General features: G+C 42.1%; 1 protein-coding gene across 1 annotated transcript in view; it reads right to left on the bottom strand.

Moving 5' to 3' along the window:
* LOC111960610 (rho GTPase-activating protein 35-like) overlaps positions 1 to 8,164 on the bottom strand; it is a 102,604-nt gene extending 94,440 nt beyond the window's left edge. The window contains 1 exon segment of the mRNA XM_023982682.1: positions 7,501 to 8,164. The gene's annotated coding sequence lies outside the window, so the exon portion shown is untranslated.
* Between the last annotated feature and the right edge of the window lie 3,363 nt (positions 8,165 to 11,527).

Genomic DNA, 11,527 nt, shown 5'->3' with positions numbered 1-11,527 from the left:
AGCCCAATGGGGAAGTGGGTAAAAGGGCAAACATTACTGGTCACCGAGAACTCCCGAAATGCGCACTATGGCCACACTAACGCCTTGTTTTTTTATGACAAGGTCGTGCCCTTCCCACTGTCTTGAACCACTGCTGACACTAATGTAGCACCACGATTCTCGAAGAGATCCGCGGGTGTGGAGACAGAACAGATGGGCAGGAGAGAAGAGATCGAAAGGAAAGAGCTAACCTCAAAGAGTGGCTGTTTAAGCCTCTAGTCGTCTGTGGGCTCTTGTTCCCTCCTCTTCCTTGGCAGCCTTATCAGTCGGTGATAACCCTCGTCACCTTTTAAATTTAGAATATGTGCGAAGTGGAAACAGCGCGCCTCTCTCTGTGCTGCAGGTGTAGCGGACGGTTACCAGACAGTTAGAATAAAGACAATGCGCTTTCCAGCAGTGAGCAGTACATAAGAGGAACCTGAAATCCCTCAGATTGCTGGGAGAACAGATAATACAAATTAAACATCAGTTAAGCGTTCATGTTCTAGAAGGTCTATGGATTTCTAATGACTCCGGGATCTACTATAAAGCCAGTCTCCCAAACTCAGAAAGCACATGGGGACCGTTCACCCTGTTAATTTACTAAATCTCAGAAAAGGAGGTCCAATTCCACACCCAAAAGTCCTATTCCAGTTGGTTTCCGCCTAAGATTCATTTTGTGCCAAGCGGGTGGGAGGTTTAAATGTTTTCAGTGTAAACATAAACGACTCAAACCAGATTTAAAATATGTAGAAAATATATTGGAGCGATATTATTATATTTTTTTAAGATCTTTTATGCACATGCAGGTACACACACGTGCTCCGGGTTAGCCTGCCTAACTCCGTGTGGGTGAAATGCGCGGTTCCTCTCGCTGAGAGCTCTTCCCATGATCTCGACTCCCACTGTGCTCCTGTGTGGCGTCTCTAGCCTCTCAGAAAACAAGATGCCCCAGATAAAACAGGCTGGCTTCAGTCGCTCACAACCACAGATGAGGCTCCTGAGCCCCACTAAGACATGACTGGAACGTTACTGAATATACTCAGAGATATACTTTTAGGCGAATTTGCTGTCACATCAGGCCAAAAGAATGCTTTCGGAAAAAGAGGACGTATAGAGAAGTTCCCATTTATGTCGTGGATCTCTGTTCCTGGCCCATGTAGTTCAGAGCCCTCATCTTATTCGCCAGCATTACATCATAGCCTCGGGCTAAAATGTGCTGAGTAATCCCCTTGTGGCCATAGCCCAGGACAGCAGGTTACTTGACGGTTGCACATTGATCTGCTGATCCCTTTGCACAGAACTGAGGGGCACTACCAGCGAACACAGCCCTTTTTTTTATTTTCCTTTTAATGGGCCAACTGCTGCCTACATCATTTGGAACGAGCTCACTAAAATGTTTGCATTTACTCTCCTGTCAGTCACTTTTTCCCCTCGCTCCGAGTCTCATTCCCTCGCTTTTACTCCTTTCGATTTCTCTTTCCTTGTTGACTAAATTCCTGCATTCTTCCCTCGTTCCATCACTCCTTTTTTTCTCTCTCGCTCTCGTTCTAAGCTCCTTCATTCCCCTTGTCTCCCTCTTGCAATTGATCTTGTCTCAAGAGCACTGCAGGAACAGTGGCCCACATCCCTGGCCTCCATCTCCATGGTCACATTCATCATAAACATCATGGCCCCTTTTGTCACCCAGGACATGGCGGCAATTCAAACCTCCCTCACAAAGGCTGATAACCCCTATTCACACAACAAGCTCACCAATACCTTTTCACTGGAGCGTTCCATCGCATGTTTGTAAACTGTGGCATATACCCATGCTTGTCAATTCAGGAGAGTGGGATTTTGTGACGATAAGAGACATTTGCATCCTCCTTTATTTCTTATTGGATGTCCTGCTGAAATAGTTTACACGCTTATGGGTGTACAATGTTTTAGGAAACATTGGGTATATAGGCTTCTGCCAGACAGGACTAGTGTATTGATCAAACCCCATAAACCTGGAATATGTTCCCCATGCTGCCAATTGGAATCAGTTTTTCCTCCCCCAACCCTGGCCTTGACCACTCAAGACAAACAGATCAAACTGAACTTTGGACCAGCACAAGAACCTTGGAGTCCTTTGTAACAGCTATTCGTCATCCATTCAAATCAGCAAGTCAACACATGCACACTTTCTAATGGTTCGGATAAAAATAGGCTCTTATTGCCGTTCCCCTGCCTTATACTCTGGTCTCAAACAAGGCAGCCATTCAGAAGCGAGCCACTGTAATCTGGCCAAACAAATTCTATAGCTGCTGCCTATAATTAGCTCTCGCCTTATCAAAACACTGGCTTCCACTTTCAATCAAACTTTTTCAACATCACTTTTCCTAGTAAGACACAGGGACGATTTAAACAGCTCCCGCTCTGTGAAACATTCCCACGAAATATGGCGTCTCCCTAGCTGGCGGCAATGTGTTGATCTGTGAATGACAGGTGACAATTTCATTCAGAGCAAGGTGGTTTTGAGAAAACCAGAGTGTGTCATCATCACTTAATGAGACGTGGCATGGTTAAGCTGGATAGATTTAAGGTTTAGTGGCCAATATTTTTTTTTTTTTATTATGCATTCCCACATTGGCAGCAAGCTACTCTTCCTGGGCCAGACAAAATTAAGGCAGTAATATACCTTATAATAAACGTTTTAAAACAGTAAAATACATTTTACAACAGATTTCACAATACATGAAATGTGTGCATTGATTCTGCTGATAGCTGAATTGCGATCAGAACACTACATGTCTTTACCGAAGGCTGGACAATAGATGTTAGACCCATTGATTGGTCATTGTCAGAACCAAAGGACTGAACGTGCATGGCCGTGTGGGCTAGTAGATGGGGAATGTGGCTTCAGAAACTAGTGGACCTCGTTATTTACAGCATGTATAGTATAAGCCTTGAACATCTTTTACAGGTGTATTGTGATGGTCAGGACCTGCTAATAAACAGGACGATGGCGAAAGGTGGAGAGGTGCTCTTGCTCCTAGAGAAGCTGAAGACCTCTGGTGCTCCTCTCCCCTGAAACTGTGACGAGGCCTTGTATAAAAAATATTTTTTAAATCACTGTATCGACCCAAATCAGTACGTCCTGGGACTTGATGTCTATGACAGGCCTGGGCCCTCCGCTGTGTGTGGATGAGGAGGCGGACCAAGGACTCTCGCACAACCTGCGGCCCAGGAGGGGCAAGGGCGAGCGGGTACAGGAGAGCGGAGGGCCTGCTGCTCGAGCAAACGGTACAGCTGTTTGTGAGGGACGCGGCTTCCTGGTGAGGTGTGACTGCGCCGCAAAGGGCCCAATCAGGCTGAGACCAGGAAGTCCTGGCTGCTAATACGTTACCCGGAGCAGAGATGCAGGCTAGCTGAGCAACAAAACCAAAAGTGGGTTTGTGATCGGTTCAGTGGAAGAGCAAACTAGCCAAAAGAGTGCAGTTGAATCACGGGGATAATGTAGCCTGTGACCCTTCCTCAGAAGAGTAGATCAATAACTGGAAAGAATGTAGAATTTAAATACTGGTAAAGTATTTAGAGTAGTACCATTAGCAGCTCCATGTCTATTGGTGGTGTTTGCATACGTCTGACACATGGGTTTGCTGCAGTGTCCAGTGAGAAAGTCTTTCCTATGAGGTTGATTGAGATCGAGGAAAATGTTCAGTCATCCATTTTCCGATATAGCAGGCCATCATAGACCAACACAGCAGAAGATTATTCTACACGTCCATATTTACTCTCCTATCTGGAGCAGGTTTTGGAATTTGCCTCAAGGAGGAAGTGAAATCCACATACACAACTCTGGCATGAACAATGATCCAGTATTGAGAGCCTGCTACAGCGCCTTCTGAAAGTATTCACACCCCTTGACTTATTCCACATTTTGTTGTTACAGCCTGAATTCAAAATGGAATTCAATGATTTTTTCCCCCTCACCCATCTACACACAATACCCAATAACAAAGTAAAAACATGTTTTTTAGAAATTTTTACAAAATTATTGAAAATGAAATACACAAATATCTAATTTACAAAAGTATTCACACCCCTGAGTCAATACATGTTAGAATCACCTTTGGCAGCGATTACAGCTGCGAGTCTTCCTGGGTAAGTCTAAGAGCTTTGCACACCTGAATTGTACCATTTTCCAAGCTCTGTCAAATTGGTTGTTGATCATTGCTAGACAACCATTTTTTATTCTGTACAGGCTTCCTTCTTTTCACTCTGTCATTTAGGTTAGTATTGTGGAGTAACTACAATGTTTGTTGATCCATCCTCAGTTGTCTCCTATCACAGCCATTAAACTCTGTAACTGTTTTACAGTCAGCATTGGAGTCATGGTGAAAACCCTGAGCATTTTCCTTCGGCAACCGAGTTAGAAAGGACGCCTGTATCTTTGTAGTGACTGGGTGTACGCATATACCATCCAAAGTGTAATTAATAACTTCACCATGCTCAAAGGGATATTCAATGTCAGCTTTTTTACCCATCTACCAATAGGTGCCCTTCTTTGTGAGTCATTGGAAAACCTCCCTGGTCTTTTTGGTTGAATCTTTGTTTGAAATTCACAAATGTTTTATTTAACTAGGCAAGGACCTAACAGATAATTATATGTGTGAGGTACAGAGACGAGGTAGTCATTCAAAAATCATGTTAAACACTATTATTGCACAAAGAGCGAGTTCATGCAACTTATGTGACTTGTTAAGGACATTTTCACTCCTGAACGTATTCAGGCTTGCCATAACAAAGGGGTTGAATACTTATTGACTCATTATTACACTTTGACATTATGGGGTATTTTTTTTGGACAGTGACAAAATCAAAATTTTATCCATTTTAAATGTAGGCTGTAACAAAATGTAGAAAAAGTCAATGAGTGTGAATACTGTCTGAAGGCACTATCTCCTCATCCTTTGTAAAACTTTCTCTCCCTCAAATAAAACCTAAACACAGAGGGAGGAATGAGAGCTCAATCCCACCAGCCATCCATCCATCCTTGTGTTCGGAGACTGAGATTCTTGTTTGTAATGAAAAGCACTATATAAAATAAATCTGTTATAATTATTATTCCTGCCCTGGCTCCTCTCCGGCCCCCAGCACAGAGCAGGTCAAACCTTTCCTGCATTCCTTTCTTAGCAGGCACTCCATATCACAGACCTTGGGTGCGGGAGGTCTACTCAGATCATACTATCTGCAGAAGCAGGGCTGAGAGACAAGGGAGCCTACCAATTCATTACTCAAACGACCTGGAAGTACTAGGAAGTTGAGAGGCTATAGTGTAAATGTGTGTGTGTGTGTGTGTGTGTGTGGGTGGGGGGGGGGGGGTGATCATGTTAGGAAAGTTCTTGACATCCAAGCCAACAACTCCATAATGGTCTTGTCATACTTGCTGCTTCATCTGAAGCAGCAAGTAAGGAGATGACTAATACGCTGAATAATAAGAAATACGTAGGCTGCAGAGGAGGCTGGTGGGAGGAGATATAGGAGGATGGGCTCATTGTAATGGCTGGAACGGAACAAGTCAAACACGTGGTTCCCATGTTTGATATGTGCTATGTAATCCATTCATTACAATGAGCCCATCCTCCTATAGCTCCCCCCATCAGCCTCCACTGGTAGGCTGTGGTTAACAAATCACTCTATTGATCAGCATTTGTTTTTGTTTTATAGCAGTGAAAATAACTCTCCAAAAGGACAAACTCACCAAACGCATACATTGTGGTTTAATAAACTTTTGACTACTTGACCTTAGCCGAGGAACGGGCTAATTTCAACTCAATGATCTGTGGTCACCAAATTCCTCTATTGCGCAGGCCTGTAGAATGTTACATAGCCATCTGACTATTCCTCGAAACGAAACAAACGAAATCCCATATTAACAAACATTGCTGAAGAACTACAAAAACAGTCAGACTTAACTCGACCTCTGAATGCAAAGAGATTGGTTACAAAACGACAGAAAATCTATAGGTCCTAATAGCCTACAATTCACCAAAATGTGTAAAACTAGACGTGTGTCTAACTACAAGACCGTCTCGAACTTGATAACTGGCAGACATAAATACAACAGTGACAATTGACAGAGTGGAGAACAGGGAAGGCAAACAAACCGTGGCTGTTTGTCAATATGTCAGAGCCTTTACACCGGTAGAGGAAACCGTTCCAAATTCACTGCTCTATGCGCTGAGCGATATTGGATAGCGTAGTACACGATACCACACGCACTCCAACATAGGAGTGGCCACAATGCGGACTTCACTCATTCTCAGCGAAAGCGCAAATTAATGCCTATTTATTAAGGGACATGTCATCCTATCTGTGTAATTACATTATTGGACGAAATACTTGCTTTTTGTAAGACACTTAGGATATACAATGTTGCATCACAAACAATGATCGGTATGGTGCGCAGTCTATATGAACATTCCATTTTGAAGTTCAAAATTAATGTTCACTGAAAACAGAAAAAACGCGAACTCGAGACATGCAACTTCATAGGATTGGAAATTGTAGACTAGATTAAAATAGGTCATAACACTTCGATGGGTAGGCCATAAAAACGTCCTCCCGAAACCGTTCGGTTTCTGTAGGAAACAAATATCAAAACATGGTGACGGATTAAAAACGTGCCTTGCACTCCAGCTGCCCCTAACTAGTGGGATACTATGGGCCTATTGGCATTGTGCCGTGAGCTTTGAAATAAGACTAACTGCCATATAAATACAATGTCTATAGGATAGTCTCGCCTATAACCTATTACGCAGTAACTAACGAATATTATGCGTCCATAACTCTTTGACATGGGGCCTTGACCGACACTAGTGCAAAATTATCCCTGAATAGAGGGGAAATGACAGATGATGCAACGTAGCCAACAATAAGACCTGATTTTATTTGTTATTCGTCAAAAAACATTTACACTTTCTCGGCCCATAACATTGGGCTATTGCGCATGGCATGGGGACACTATTTCCAAATTGCTTAAGACATTTTCGCCAATGAATGCTACCTTCTGTCCATTCACATGTAATTGTGAACAAATGAATGAAAAACAATAGAACACTGCCAGTAATTGACACAGATGAAAAACGCGTTGACAATTATCTATTCTAAAAGTACACTTATTGTTGAATTGGGCACATTGATTAAGATTAGAGATGTATTTTACGCAAGAGGGTTAATTCTCCCAGAAGAGCTTGGCCTGGCCTGACCAAGCCCCAGTCCACACAGAAAGATTGCAAACCCGTTTGCTACACATTTTTTTCTTGTCTGAACGAGATTCACTTATTACCCCCACTTCACTCCCAACTACCCATTTAAAACCTGGAAAATAACTGTTATACGGAACATTGTTTTCCTTGCCACACCACACCATCATAGTCAATTAACGTAAATTGTTTTCATTTTTGAACCGTTTTACAAAATAAAAGATTGGCTAAATGAATTGGTACATACCATAGCATTCCTCCCTCTTCTCTCGTCCACTCCTTTCTCTCCAATGTTCTCCTTCGCAACTCGCAAAAACAGCACTCCCAACGCCTCGAGAATTTAACAAAGAGGAAATTCTACTCCTCGAACAGTCACATAAATATCTATATTCCCCTTTTGAACACTTGGTATATTTTTTACCCTGAAATCAAGACTCCATTTTCACAAGTAGCCTATTAACTTTTCGGTACCATCTGCATGTGGAGTTCCTCTTCTTGCCTTTGGACACAAAACACCTAAATTATCTCGGAAAATGTAGTAGAACTTCAATTTCTTGTCCCTGGATGTTCGCGTTAGGAAAGAGGGGCGTTGAAAAGACTTGATTCGTTGTGTTTTCCTCTTGGTTCACCACGTTGTTTTGACCAATTGTTATTTCCTTTGTTGTGTCCAATATACAGATATGCCCATACGCGTACACATTATATGCGGTGTTAGTTGATGCGCAGTGCTCAATTGATAATTACAACCCTAAATGTTGTGTTTCCTACGAGTATCGCTTCACAGACTGCCCAAATGTATGACCGTGTGTAAGTGTATTTTTTTCAGCTTCCCAATAATGGCGGCCCGGCCCTTCTCCCGAATATAGCCTCTCCTCCTCCGTCCTATTCCGAGAGAATAGATAGAGAGCTGTAGTCTCGCCCAGTGGCGCATGGACACAATTACAACACGCACATTATGTTTCTAAATACAATAATTCCTTATATTCTCCTAATAATTAGTGAGTCATCATAATTCGTTTTCATTTTTTGCTGTATTAATAATATACTTCAATAAAAATAAACAAAAGGGGGCAATCTGCATTTTGTACATCAATTTTTGGATATACCCATTGATTCTTGAAGAATTTAGCTTATATATATATATATAAATGCTTCAGGAGCTCAGTTTAACTGTCAGACCCCATCAGGACGCAAAATATAAGCTTGTTTTACTACAATGTTTGTAAACAAAGTGAATGTAAAACACTATAACTCAAAATGTGGTCAAATTACACCAAGTATACAAAACATTAAGAAAACCTGCTCTTTCTTTGACATGATCAGGTGAAAGCGATGATCCCGTATTGATGTTACTTGTTAAATCCACTTCAAACCAGTGTAGATGAAGGGGAGGAGACAGGTTAAAGAAGGATATTTAAACCCTTGAAACGATTGAGGCCTGGATTGTGTATGTGTGCCATTCAAAGGGTGGAAATATTTAAGTGCCTTTGAATGGGGTACGGTAGTAGGTGCCAGGCACACCAGTTTGTGTCAAGAACTGCAATGCTTCTGGCTTTTTCACGCTCAACAGTTTCCCGTGTGTATCAAAAATGGTCCACGACCCAAAGGACATCCGGCCAACTTGACACAACTGTGGGAAGCATTGAAGTCAACATGGACCAGCATCCCTGTGGAATGCTTTCGACATGTTGTAGAGTCCATTCCCGATGAATGAAGGCTGTTCTTTGGAGGAAAGGGGGGGGGGGGGGGGGTGAAACTCAATATTAGGAAGGTGTTCCTAGTGTTGACTATACTCCGTGTATAATTTTGATATCATGGACAGTCAGTCCTTGCATCCATAGCTCTGTCTATGAATTGTAGAGTGGTTACATTTCTCCAGCCACATCCCTCAGCTTTGGCTCAAAACAGGGTATTGGAAAAAAGCTTTGTTATTGTTTCAACTGCTGATTGCCCCTTTAACTGCACATGCCTTTAATTGGTAGAATAATTAGGAAATTAGGTCAATGCAATTTAGGACAAGAAATTAGATGCAACTTGCAAGAACTGGAAAAACACTTCCAGCAAATCTGTATTAAAAAAAATGCATTTTAATAACTCTCCAGGAATTTACCCCAACTCTTGCAGGAGAACACATGTATCCATGTTTGGCAATTATAGATATAAACCATTTTCACAATATCATGTCAGTTATGCATTCACCACAAAAGTAAACTCTGTTAAACAGCATACTTGTATTGCATTTGATGTATTTGATATAAAATGCAACCGATGTCTAACTTACTAGCTTCACTGACTTCCGTGCATAAATCATGTATGTACGACACTCACAAATCTTACTTCCCAACATGAACTAATCATATATCTGATCCAGCACACAGGGAGAATGGGAAAGAGAATATTATGATTTAGCCATTCAGAAGTTCTATAAACTCAAAAAGGTTAATCCCAGTCCTCTAGACTTACTCATGAACTGGCTGTTCACTGAATTGTTGGAAATAACTTTTTTCACCTGAGAAGAATTCAGTAGTCCTGATTATAATATGTCAGCTTAAATACTATGGCCTTCCCCAAGAGTATACGACTTGACAATATAAAACCGCAAACACATGGAAGTTAAAGATCGAGATTCCACAGAGAGAGAAATTATGTACTGCGATACTAAATATGATTGTTGTTCTACAATGCCTGATGAAGACCTAAGGGTCGAAACGTTGTAAATAAATATCACCTGGGAGCATGAGCAGCAGTGTACGGCATTGTCCTCTCTGTTTTCCATGAGTTGGCCTACAACTCCAGCACCTGAAGAAAGTACCTGGATGTGCTTATGTTCTTCAGCTTTTGTTTTACAACTCAGATGTTTAGTGGCTTGGGGACTTTGTTAGGCATTGAATCTCTCCCTGTGTCTCACACACACACAGGTGTATTGCAGTTTCACAGGGACCCCCGCAAGATCCGAGAAAGCCCCCCCAACACCTTACAACCTGCAGTCCGAATCAGGCTGTGACTAACTGATCCTTATGTATTCTTTTGTGTGTTGGATAACTTTCTTTATTGGCAGAACATTTTATCATAATTACTTTGCTAAATAGTCTAAAACAGTCCACATACTAACAGTTACTCTTGATCTGCGTATTTTAAATGTTTTAGGTGAACATCCTCCATTTAAACAAAGTTGAAAGTACAGCATGCCGAGTCAACAAGCTGCTTGCTGTCCAATCATATTAGTCAGTGAGTTCACGGCAATATTTGCATGACCCCAGTCACACCGAGCAAGACTAGCAGGGGTCAAAGTTGTATTCATAATTTGTCCCCGTTTTTCATTTTCTCCTTCACTACTGAACTACTACTGGGATACTCACTGCGACAAGCTGGCCCAGCTATACCGATCTCTCTGACCAAGACCTTTCTGAACGTTGTTTGGTTTTTAACCAGAGTATAAATTGAGGAAATGCTCTGAACTGTTTCATACACTCCTATTCATTTAAAGCCACAACAGCCTTGGAAAACCCATTGGAAAACAAGACAGCAAAGCAGTCTAACGAGAGAAAGAAGCTGCCTTGCTTCTACTTGGTTTCCCCCTTTACTCTCTCTATCCCATCTCAACTCGCTCTGTAGCTGAAATATTTCTGGGTCCCAGGGGCACACACATTCCTCCCACTCACAGTTGTGCAATCCCTGACAATCACCACCCTCCCCCTTCGGCCTCCCTGGCCTAACGCACAGCACAGAGGAGCTGTCCAAGCTGTCTGGACAATGTTCTGCAGCGGATCGGCTACCCACCAGACCAGTTAACAAACCCAGGGGCCATGATTTTGCAGAAAACAGCCAAAGGGATGTAACATAAATGTCGGACTCTCCTTTCTGTTATTGCTTGGTGTGGGATTGGGAACAAAAGTGTATTCCTTGCCTTTGGTGTGAAAGTCACAGGCTGTGAAAGACAACGTGTGTTTTGTTGTTTTTGCTGAGATTTAGGGTTGTGCACCAGTCTTCCTGTATAATGGCCTATGTTACACCCTGCAAATAGGCCTTGTGGTTGAAGGCATGATGTCCGAGAGTTTGTAATGTACGTTTCATTTGGGCTGTGGAAAAATGTAAAAGTAGCATGGTTTCTTTCCTCTGGGGTTTAATACGGTGAACAGAAATCAATGATAATGGAATAGGTCAAAATTCTATGAGACATCTTGATTATGGGAGTATGGCTAGACGGTACACTGTCCTGCTCTCAGCACACATATAAGCTGCAGGCTAAAGTCAAATCTAGACTTGGTTTCGTC

The sequence above is a fragment of the Salvelinus sp. IW2-2015 genome, linkage group LG4p (genome assembly GCF_002910315.2).
Source record: "Salvelinus sp. IW2-2015 linkage group LG4p, ASM291031v2, whole genome shotgun sequence".
NCBI lineage: Eukaryota > Metazoa > Chordata > Actinopteri > Salmoniformes > Salmonidae > Salvelinus > Salvelinus sp. IW2-2015.
This window is presented reverse-complemented; position numbering and strand designations above follow the sequence as displayed.